The following is an 8,797-nucleotide window of genomic DNA, read 5'->3' as shown; positions in this document are numbered from 1 at the left end:
TTGCTCTGTGTCTTTGCCAGCATACGATATTGTCAGTGTTTAAGATTTTAGCCATTCTAATAGGTGTGTTGTGGTTTCTCATTTTTGTTTTAATTTGGGCATTTTCCTAATTACAAAATGGTGCTTGAGTCTTTTAATATGCTTATTTGCTGTTTCTATATCTTCTTTATTGATGTGTCTGTTCAGATCTCTTATTTTTAAATGTCTGTTTTCTTATTATTGAATTTTAAGAGTTTCTTGTAAGTTTTAAATACAAGTCCTTTATTAAATATGTTTCACAGAAAATATTCTCCCAGTCTGTGGCTTGTTTTTTCTTTCTAAATATCTTAACAGTGACTTTCACAGAGCAGAACTTTTATACTTTGATAAAGTCCCACTTACCAATTCTCTTTTATGGATTAAACTTCTGGAATAAAGGACTATGATATTTCTTGCAATTTTATAGTACAAAATTTGTACCCACTGTATACTAATCAAGGCATAATTATATTTTTATTTGTGTTATTTTAATATTAGCCAGGTGAGGTGGCATGTGCCTATAATCTCAGCTACTTGGGAAGCTGAGGTGGGAGGATCACTTGGGCCCAGGAGTTGGAGACAAGCCTGGGCTATATAGCAAGATCCTGTTTCAAAAAGCAAAAGCAGAAACAAACAAAATCTTTGGTTTTGCCCACTAAATGCTAAGCTCCATGAGGTAGTGATTATGCCTTTTTTGGCTATCATTATATCCCGGAGTCTAATTTTGTGTTCAGCATATGGCAGATACCTAACCAATGGTAATTGCTTTGTTCATATGTAATGAATGATTGGTGACTTCACTGTCCAGTGGACTCAATGTTTCCATTATTTTGTTCACTATACTCTAAACTTTATTGCCTCTTTCTTTTCATTTTATTTACCAGGAAAATTCATAACTGTAGATGAGTGGAAGCTTCCATGCTTTCCTTGCGTGCATCAAACTAGAACCTGGCCAGGGAGCTAAGAACAATTTTTACTTTTTGAGGATTGTTAAAATAGCAAAGAAAAATACGTGAAAGAGGCTATGTGTGATCTAAAATATTTTCTATCTGGTCCTTTACAGAAAATAAAATTTGTTGGCCAGGCGCGGTGGCTCATGCCTGTAATCCCAGCACTTTAGGGGGCTGAGGCAGGTGGATCATGAGGTCAGGAGTTTGAGACCAGCCTGGCCAGCGTGGTGAAACCCCGTCTACTAAAAATACAAAAAATTAGCTGGGCATGGTGGCGCATGCCTGTAGTCCCAGCTACTTGGGAGGCTAAGGCAGGAGAATTGCTTGAACCCACCGGCAGAGGTTGCAGTGAGCCAAGATCGTACCACTGCACTCCAGCCTGGGTGACAAAGTGAGACTCTGTCTCAAAAAAATAAATAAATAAATAATTAATTAATTAAAAAATAAAAAATAAAAATAAAAAATTGCTGATGCCTAAACTATTGAGCATAAAATGAAAAAAATTTACGCAATTAAGCAGATTAGTCAACAACCTTTCTCCTATCCCCAGTGAATCTACCATGTTCTCTTATCAGCTCACTTTCTCACTTTCTGCCATTATTTCAAAGCTATTCCCTATCCTCTACCCTCTGATCCTCTCATCTTTCCTTTTCTCTACAGATAAGTTTCACAGCCCCAAATATAATTAGCTATATCTCACATTGTTTTGTTTTGCCATAATGGAGCTAGTGAAAATCCTCCCAGCCATGCTCTGGACCTCAGCCTTTCCTGCTGGAGTGGATCTATGTCTTCGGTTTGCCATCATCCTTTTCTGTGGGGAAGCATCTCTCCATATTTCATAATCATCCTGCTCAGTTTAAATGGTTCGAATTGTGCCAGTTGTCACCACACCCTCATTCTTGTAGCCCCATGGGTGGTAGGCACATGGCCCCACCTTAGACAATCAGAATGTTTCAACCACATGACTATGATCAGAATATGCCAACTCCAACTATGCCACTTTGGCGTAAGGATCGTTTTGAGCTTAAAGACATTTGAGATTTAACTAATGCAGAAGGAAGTTTTCTCAGAGCTTTCCTTATTTGACTAAAAGTAGAAAATTTTGAAAAATGAAGACTTCACAAATCCCCTCTTTCGGGGAAGTTTTATGGCCATAAAGAAGATAGAAAATGGGTGCTGAGATCAACCTGGACAGACAAACCTTGTTCTGTTTAGTTTCCCCCACATGTTAACCATTTTACAGTTTGCTGCCCTGGGAATCTGAAGACTTTTCTCTGTCTTGTCACTTTCCTACAAATTTATTGTTTTTTTTTTTTTGTTTTTTTTTTTTAATGCAATATAAGCCCAAGTTCTAAGCATCCTTTTGAGTCACTCATCACTGAGTTTTCCTCTGGGACTGTATGAGACATGTGTTAACAAACTCTGCTTTTTATCTTGTTAATTTGTCGTTTGTCAGTCCAATCTGCAGGGCCCCAGCCAGTGAATCTAAGATGGTCAAGGAAAAAGGTGTTTTTGGTTTTTCTCCTTTACACTGACATTGGTTGATGCAGAAAAAGGCATGTAACCAAAGCTGGGCATTGTCCTGGTGAAGGTATTGCCATCTTTTCCTCTTGGAGAACCTTTCAGAAGACCAAATACTAGAAGGAAGTAAAGAAGCATGGGTATTTTCATGTCTCTGCATGGTTAGGGATTTTGGGGCAAATTTTACTGGGATTTGGATTCAAGGACAAGCCTTGAAACTTAAAGATAACTGAATAAGATAGTAAGAGACTTGCCTCCCTAGAGATATGCTTCTATTTCAAGGGGTGATGAGAAGACATGAGAAAAGGTGGAGCATGAAGACAATCCAGGGGTTGTAAAACAAGGAGAAACTTGTCTTATATTCCCCTATAGACATTTACTTACATGCTGAAGGGTTAGAACCCAGGATCCTTCCTATTCTCTCCCAAAAGAGAGTTTGTGTACATTAGGAAGCAAAGGCTTCTTTCTCTGTCTCAGAAGGGGAACAGGGAGATAAGTGTCCCTCTTCTATAAAATCTCTCAGATTCTTATGGGATTCTTTACCTATAGTACAGACCCCGGCAAGTATAAGGTGACATCTGGCTTTTATTGCATTGCCTTATAATGGGGGAAAAACTAGGGTAAGGGGAGCTGATGCCATTATTAATATAAGTAAGTACAAATAATTTGTCCCTGCCCCCAGAAATCATGTTTGTATTCTCAGAATCATGAATAAATATAGATATTAAAACAACAGTATTTGTAAATTGAATTTTTATGTTCACAAATAGGCTACAATGCCCTTGGGTGTAGGAATCCTTGTGATTATGGAGTTCCTAGTGCCTGGCAGCATGTGGTACTTAAATCTTTGTTAATGGCTGATTGAACAGGTAAGTGAATTGTCTTAGTGCCTGAAGAATAGGTAAATGTCATTCAGTAGAATGTGGGAGCTGATCTAACAAACCAAAGCTGCTGATGGCTCTGCAAGTAGGTAGGGCTTTCTTGAAATATTTGTCTGAAGAATTCCAGTGACCTAAAGCTGGTGGAATTGGGTCAAGTCTGATGAGGCCAGTGTGGGTGTTCCTCTCCCCTGGAGACTAGTCATGGGTTACTCATTTGCATGGCCTCGGGCATTCCGCTGCCTTGGTGCTGTCCTGGGTGCATTCCTTGAAGAAGGACTGTTTCTACAGAGCAAAGGCTCTGGAGTATGTAGTGCCTTAGTTCCCCAATCCCAGCTCTGCCCCTTGATAGGGCCAGTTTATTCGACTTCTTTGTGGCTCAGTGTCCGATCTGTAACATGGGGTGGGATAATAATACACAGTTATTGTGAGAATAAAAGGAGTCAATTTGTACATAGGAGTTAACATAATGGATTGTTGTGATTAAAAAAAGTATTAATTTCTTTTTCTTTTTCTATTTGTCTTTTTTTTTTTTTTTTTGAGATGAGTCTCACTCTGTCGCCCAGGCTGGAGTGCAGTGGCGCGATCTCGGCTCACTGCAACCTCTGCCTCCCGGGTTCAAGGAATTCTTCTGCCTCAGCCTTCTGAGTAGCTGGGACCACAGGCGCACGCAGCCACGCCCAGCTAATTTTTGTACATTTCAGTAGAGTCGGGGATTCACCGTGTTGCCCAGGCTGGTCGCAAACTCCTGAGCTCAGGCAATCCACCCGCCTCGGCCTCTCGAAGTGCTGGGATTACAGGCGCGAGCTCAAAATCCTTAGAAAAGTACAGGACACATAAGTTCTATAGATTTTTTCCTATTTACTATTCAATTTAAAAAGGTTTCAGAGAGAAAAGAAAGTCTAGTGAAGCCAACTTCTATTTTAATACCCGAAAACATATTTTATGGCTACTGAAAAATATAGTTCAAAAGAAATCAGATCAACTTTATTGTCTGGTTAAGAAAGCTTTTCTTTAAGTATTATGACAAGTTTTATCCCTAAACTAATTTCCCCCAAATTAGTGCGTGATAAATGAAGATTCTGCCTGGAACTATCTGAATTATATAAAAAGAATAACATCTGATTCTACATAAAATGCAAGGTATATTTTTAGTTACAAAGAACTATTGTCAGATAGTCTAAGGAAAAAAGTAAGAAAATATTCTCTACTTTCTAACAAGCCAGGGTACTGTTTTCAAAGCTTTTAAAGAACTTTGTTTTTTTGCTTTTGTTATCATTTGAAGGTCCTACTTTCACAAGATGAAATATGATATTCAGAAGGGGATAGAGGCTGCCTAGGGAACAACTGAAGCCTAATTGTTACTTTAACGGCTTAAGCCTCCTTTCATCCGCTAGACAAACAATTATTGAGAGTGCTCTCTGGGCTAAGTGCTGTGTTAGGCTGTCTAGCACAACCTAGTTTAGACTATAAATGTCTACACATTTATAATGTGTAGTGAGCCAGCTTCTCCTCTGTGTTCAGGGAGGTGCAGCTTTGCAGTGCTCTCAAAGGGACCTAAAAGAGTTAATAGATCTCATTAGGTAACACATGGCACCACTATCCACCCAGGTTTTGGTTGGATAGCATTACTGAAGAGGCCAAGGTCTCGGTTTGATCCCTGTCTGAACAGGTTTCAGCCTTGCTCAGCAGTTTCAGGTCACAGACCATACTTTGACCTAAAAACTGAACCCAAGAGTCACAAACAAGCAATAGGGTGTATTAGAACAAATTTGTTACTATCACTGATACATTGCATGCTTACACAGTGTGACTTCATATCTTAAAGATCATACTTTATTTCTATTGCAATCAACTCATTTGTTTAAGAACAATATATGGATCCAGTCTCTAACACTTAAATAGCATTATTGATAAAATAGCTAATATGTATATATTTCTTTCTTTCTTTCTTTCTTTTTTTGTCTTTTGAGACAGAGTTTTGCTCTTGTTGCCCAGGCTAGAGTGCAATGGCATGACCTCACTCACTGCAACCTCCACCTCCCAGGTTCCAGCGATTCTCCTGTCTCAGCCTCCTGAGTAGCTGGGATTACAGGTGCCAGCCACCACACCCAGACAATTTTTTCTATTTTTAGTAGAGACAGGGTTTCACCATACTGGCCAGGCTGGTCTTGAACTCCTGACCTCAGGTAATCCACCCGCCTTGGCCTCCCAAAGTGCTAGGATTACAGGCGCGAGTTATTGTGCCTGGCCATGTATATAATATTTCTTATGTGCCAAGCACTGTTATAAATACTTTATGTATATGAACTCATTTTAATTTTCATGACATCCCTATAAGGAAGAGGCTATAATACTACTCCCATTTTACAGATCAGAAAACTGAGGAAGAGAGAAATTATGTAACTCTCAATAGCTATGAAGTGGCAGAGCTGGGGTGGAAAGCTAGGCAGTCCAGCTCCAGAGTCTACATGTCTGATGACTACGACACTTGGGTGCAAATCCATTGTTTCAACTCATCAATCAATGTATATCAATGCTCTTTTTAGTTATCTGAATATTACATTCTCATTTCAGAAAGTTGTACTAATTGCTACACTGTATTTCGTAAATGAACTGACAACAAAATACGTGGTCTTGAGATTTTACTCAATGGGGCTGTTTGGATCTTTTTACCATTCTCTTATCTCCTTGATACCCCAGGTGCCACATTCAGACATTCAAACTATCTTCAGTTGAACTCCCATTTACCTTTCCAACTTTCTCCCCAGATACTTTCTTCAAAGTTCTTCTTTCCATTTTCCATACATAAATTGTCTTCTTTTTACCTAGTCACTTTAGTCTGAAATCACTTTTCTTTCTTTAAATTTTTGATAGTAATTCACGTGAGTGCATTTACCTGGCTCTCTCTCTCTATATAGGTATATATATTTTATTATAGGTATATATATATATATAAAAAATACTATATATATATGTATATATGTATATATAGTATTATGGTATCTTCTCATTGCCTTGGAGTGTTATAAAAATCCCTGGTCACAATTTAAGTTCTTACATGTTTGTATCTTGACTGTTCAAATTTTTAATAGGATGCTAAACTCCTTGAGGGCAAAGACCTTGTATTAAGCCTGAAATAAAAGGTTTAAATTATTGTGTGTATATGTTACAGCCATGATCTATCTGGAAACAAGCATAAATCCTTCCCAGATCGAAAAAGAAATGCTGAGGGCCATTAAAAAGTATTAAGATGGGTGGCATTGGTCTTAAGTCAGTAGAATAAACTGCTCAATTAGAGATTATTCCATTGCTTTTCTCTGTCTTCCCAACTCATCGAAAACATATCAATCAAGAAATGCTTTTTGATATCTGCTATACGCAAGACAGGCTTAATGTCATGGTTTTTTACCTAGGTATGTATAACTCATGGTCCTAGATTGCAGGGAACACACAATCTAGTTGGGCTTCTGGACTTTATACCTATCTATAACATGTAACTAGCACCCCTAGCAATTATAAGTACTAAAATTGTCCTGACTATGTGAGAGTTTACAAGATGTTGGCATGCCCAGTCCATGAAGGTCAGCTTTAACCTGTGCCCAGAAGATTGTAAAAAACAGAGCACAGAGGAAGGGTATTTTAGGTAGGCATATTTCCAATGAGCAAAAAGAAACATGTTTGTTACATGTTTAGAAAATAGTATTTCGAATGGTTCAGTAATGGAAGATATAAATTGTAAGGTTGAAGTGCATAAAACTATAGCTATCATATACATTTCAGATTCTTAGGCCCTGGGAAGCCAGTAAGGGATTTTGAGGTTGGCAGTAATATTATGAGAAGGCTGGTTTGGGAGAATGAATCTGGCATTATAGTGCAGGTAGACTGAAGAGAGATTGGAGGCAAGGTATTTAGTAAAGAATTACTAGAAAACTTACATTCAGAGACTAGAATTTGGCATGCCTTTCTTATACAAGACCCATTTAGGTAGAATAGAAGATTGAAACTCAAATAGGTAAAGAGAATTGCATAAGAATATGATAAAATATTTTTGTTTTAAAGTTTATTTCTGTTTTTAATAATAAATATATAATTTTATTATTACCTTTAAAATGAACTTAAAAAGATTGAATCAAGGGCAATTCTACCAAATATCTATGTATAACTCTATCTATCTGTCTATATTTGGGTAGAAACATAATAAAGAACATAGCTATATGAAATGGATAAAAACTTGAGATTTTGCCATTCAATAGACTATTTGTCTTAGATATTAAAGCATCCTTTTACATTTATGGAAAACAGTATGCTAATAAATAATTTCTAGCTATATTGCATTATTTGACAACCAGTCATGTGTAATTTCCATTACATTAATGGTAGCAGTAAACATGAAAATGATGTCTCATGATTCGTTGATGAGCTTTATTATTTTGTTGCTGGATTTATTATTAAGACAGCTCACATCATTTTCACATCATTTAGTAGATTCAACATGTTTTCAAGGCTACTGACATTTCTGCTGGTTTTGAGTGGCTTTTAATGTTTATTTGCATTTGGGTAGGAACTGAAAAATCTCATAAAAAGACAGTTACTCATTTCCATTAAGGAGCCATGATGTATGGATGGTAATACGTTTTCATCTGAGTCCAAGGTAAACACAAAGAAAGAATACTCATAAAATCTGAAGCTCTGGTCCATTTGCTCAAGAAATTTCCTTATAAGTGATAACGTTAGCCATTATTTAATTTCTTGTGATATATGTAATAATTTCATAGCCAAAGGCCACCAAAGGAAAGTGACATTTAAACAAAAATGAGTTGCAGTTTAATTGGTTTGGAAACATATCTCAGAGTGTCTGCAATATTATAAAACTTATTGAATACGTCTTCCAGCATGAGATCTTATAAAATTTGATGTACTATTACTTAACACAGAGTTCCAACCTATTCTTAAATGCAGGGATACTGTTCTATGGCCAGAAGTTTATTCATGTGTTCATTTATGTATTCAGGCAGTGAATGTTTATTGAGTGCCTAAGTAACAGTGATATAAGATAAAAAAGGGATAACTGTTAAAAAAAAGACATCTGTGGATGGAATGCTAATGAAGATAGAACACTACTGCTCTAGGTGTTCATAGTAGGGCTTAGTGACTTCTTATATAGGCTCCTATGAAATTATAAAAGTCTCTTAATTCTTCCACCAGGACAGACCAAGATAATCAGGAGATTTCACACACATTTTCAGTGTTGGTATACATCTAAATGTAAGTGCATCCCTGAAAGTATAGTAGGAGAATAAAGGAATTATCAAGGTTGATGTCCAGGTTACTAGCTCACATGATCTCTTTCTCTTTCTTTGCACATGTATTGGTAGTTGAGATAAAACACTATTCCTAGCCAAATGTGGAATTTGAGAGAAATGGTCT

The sequence above is a fragment of the Pongo pygmaeus genome, chromosome 6 (genome assembly GCF_028885625.2).
Source record: "Pongo pygmaeus isolate AG05252 chromosome 6, NHGRI_mPonPyg2-v2.0_pri, whole genome shotgun sequence".
NCBI lineage: Eukaryota > Metazoa > Chordata > Mammalia > Primates > Hominidae > Pongo > Pongo pygmaeus.
This window is presented reverse-complemented; position numbering follows the sequence as displayed.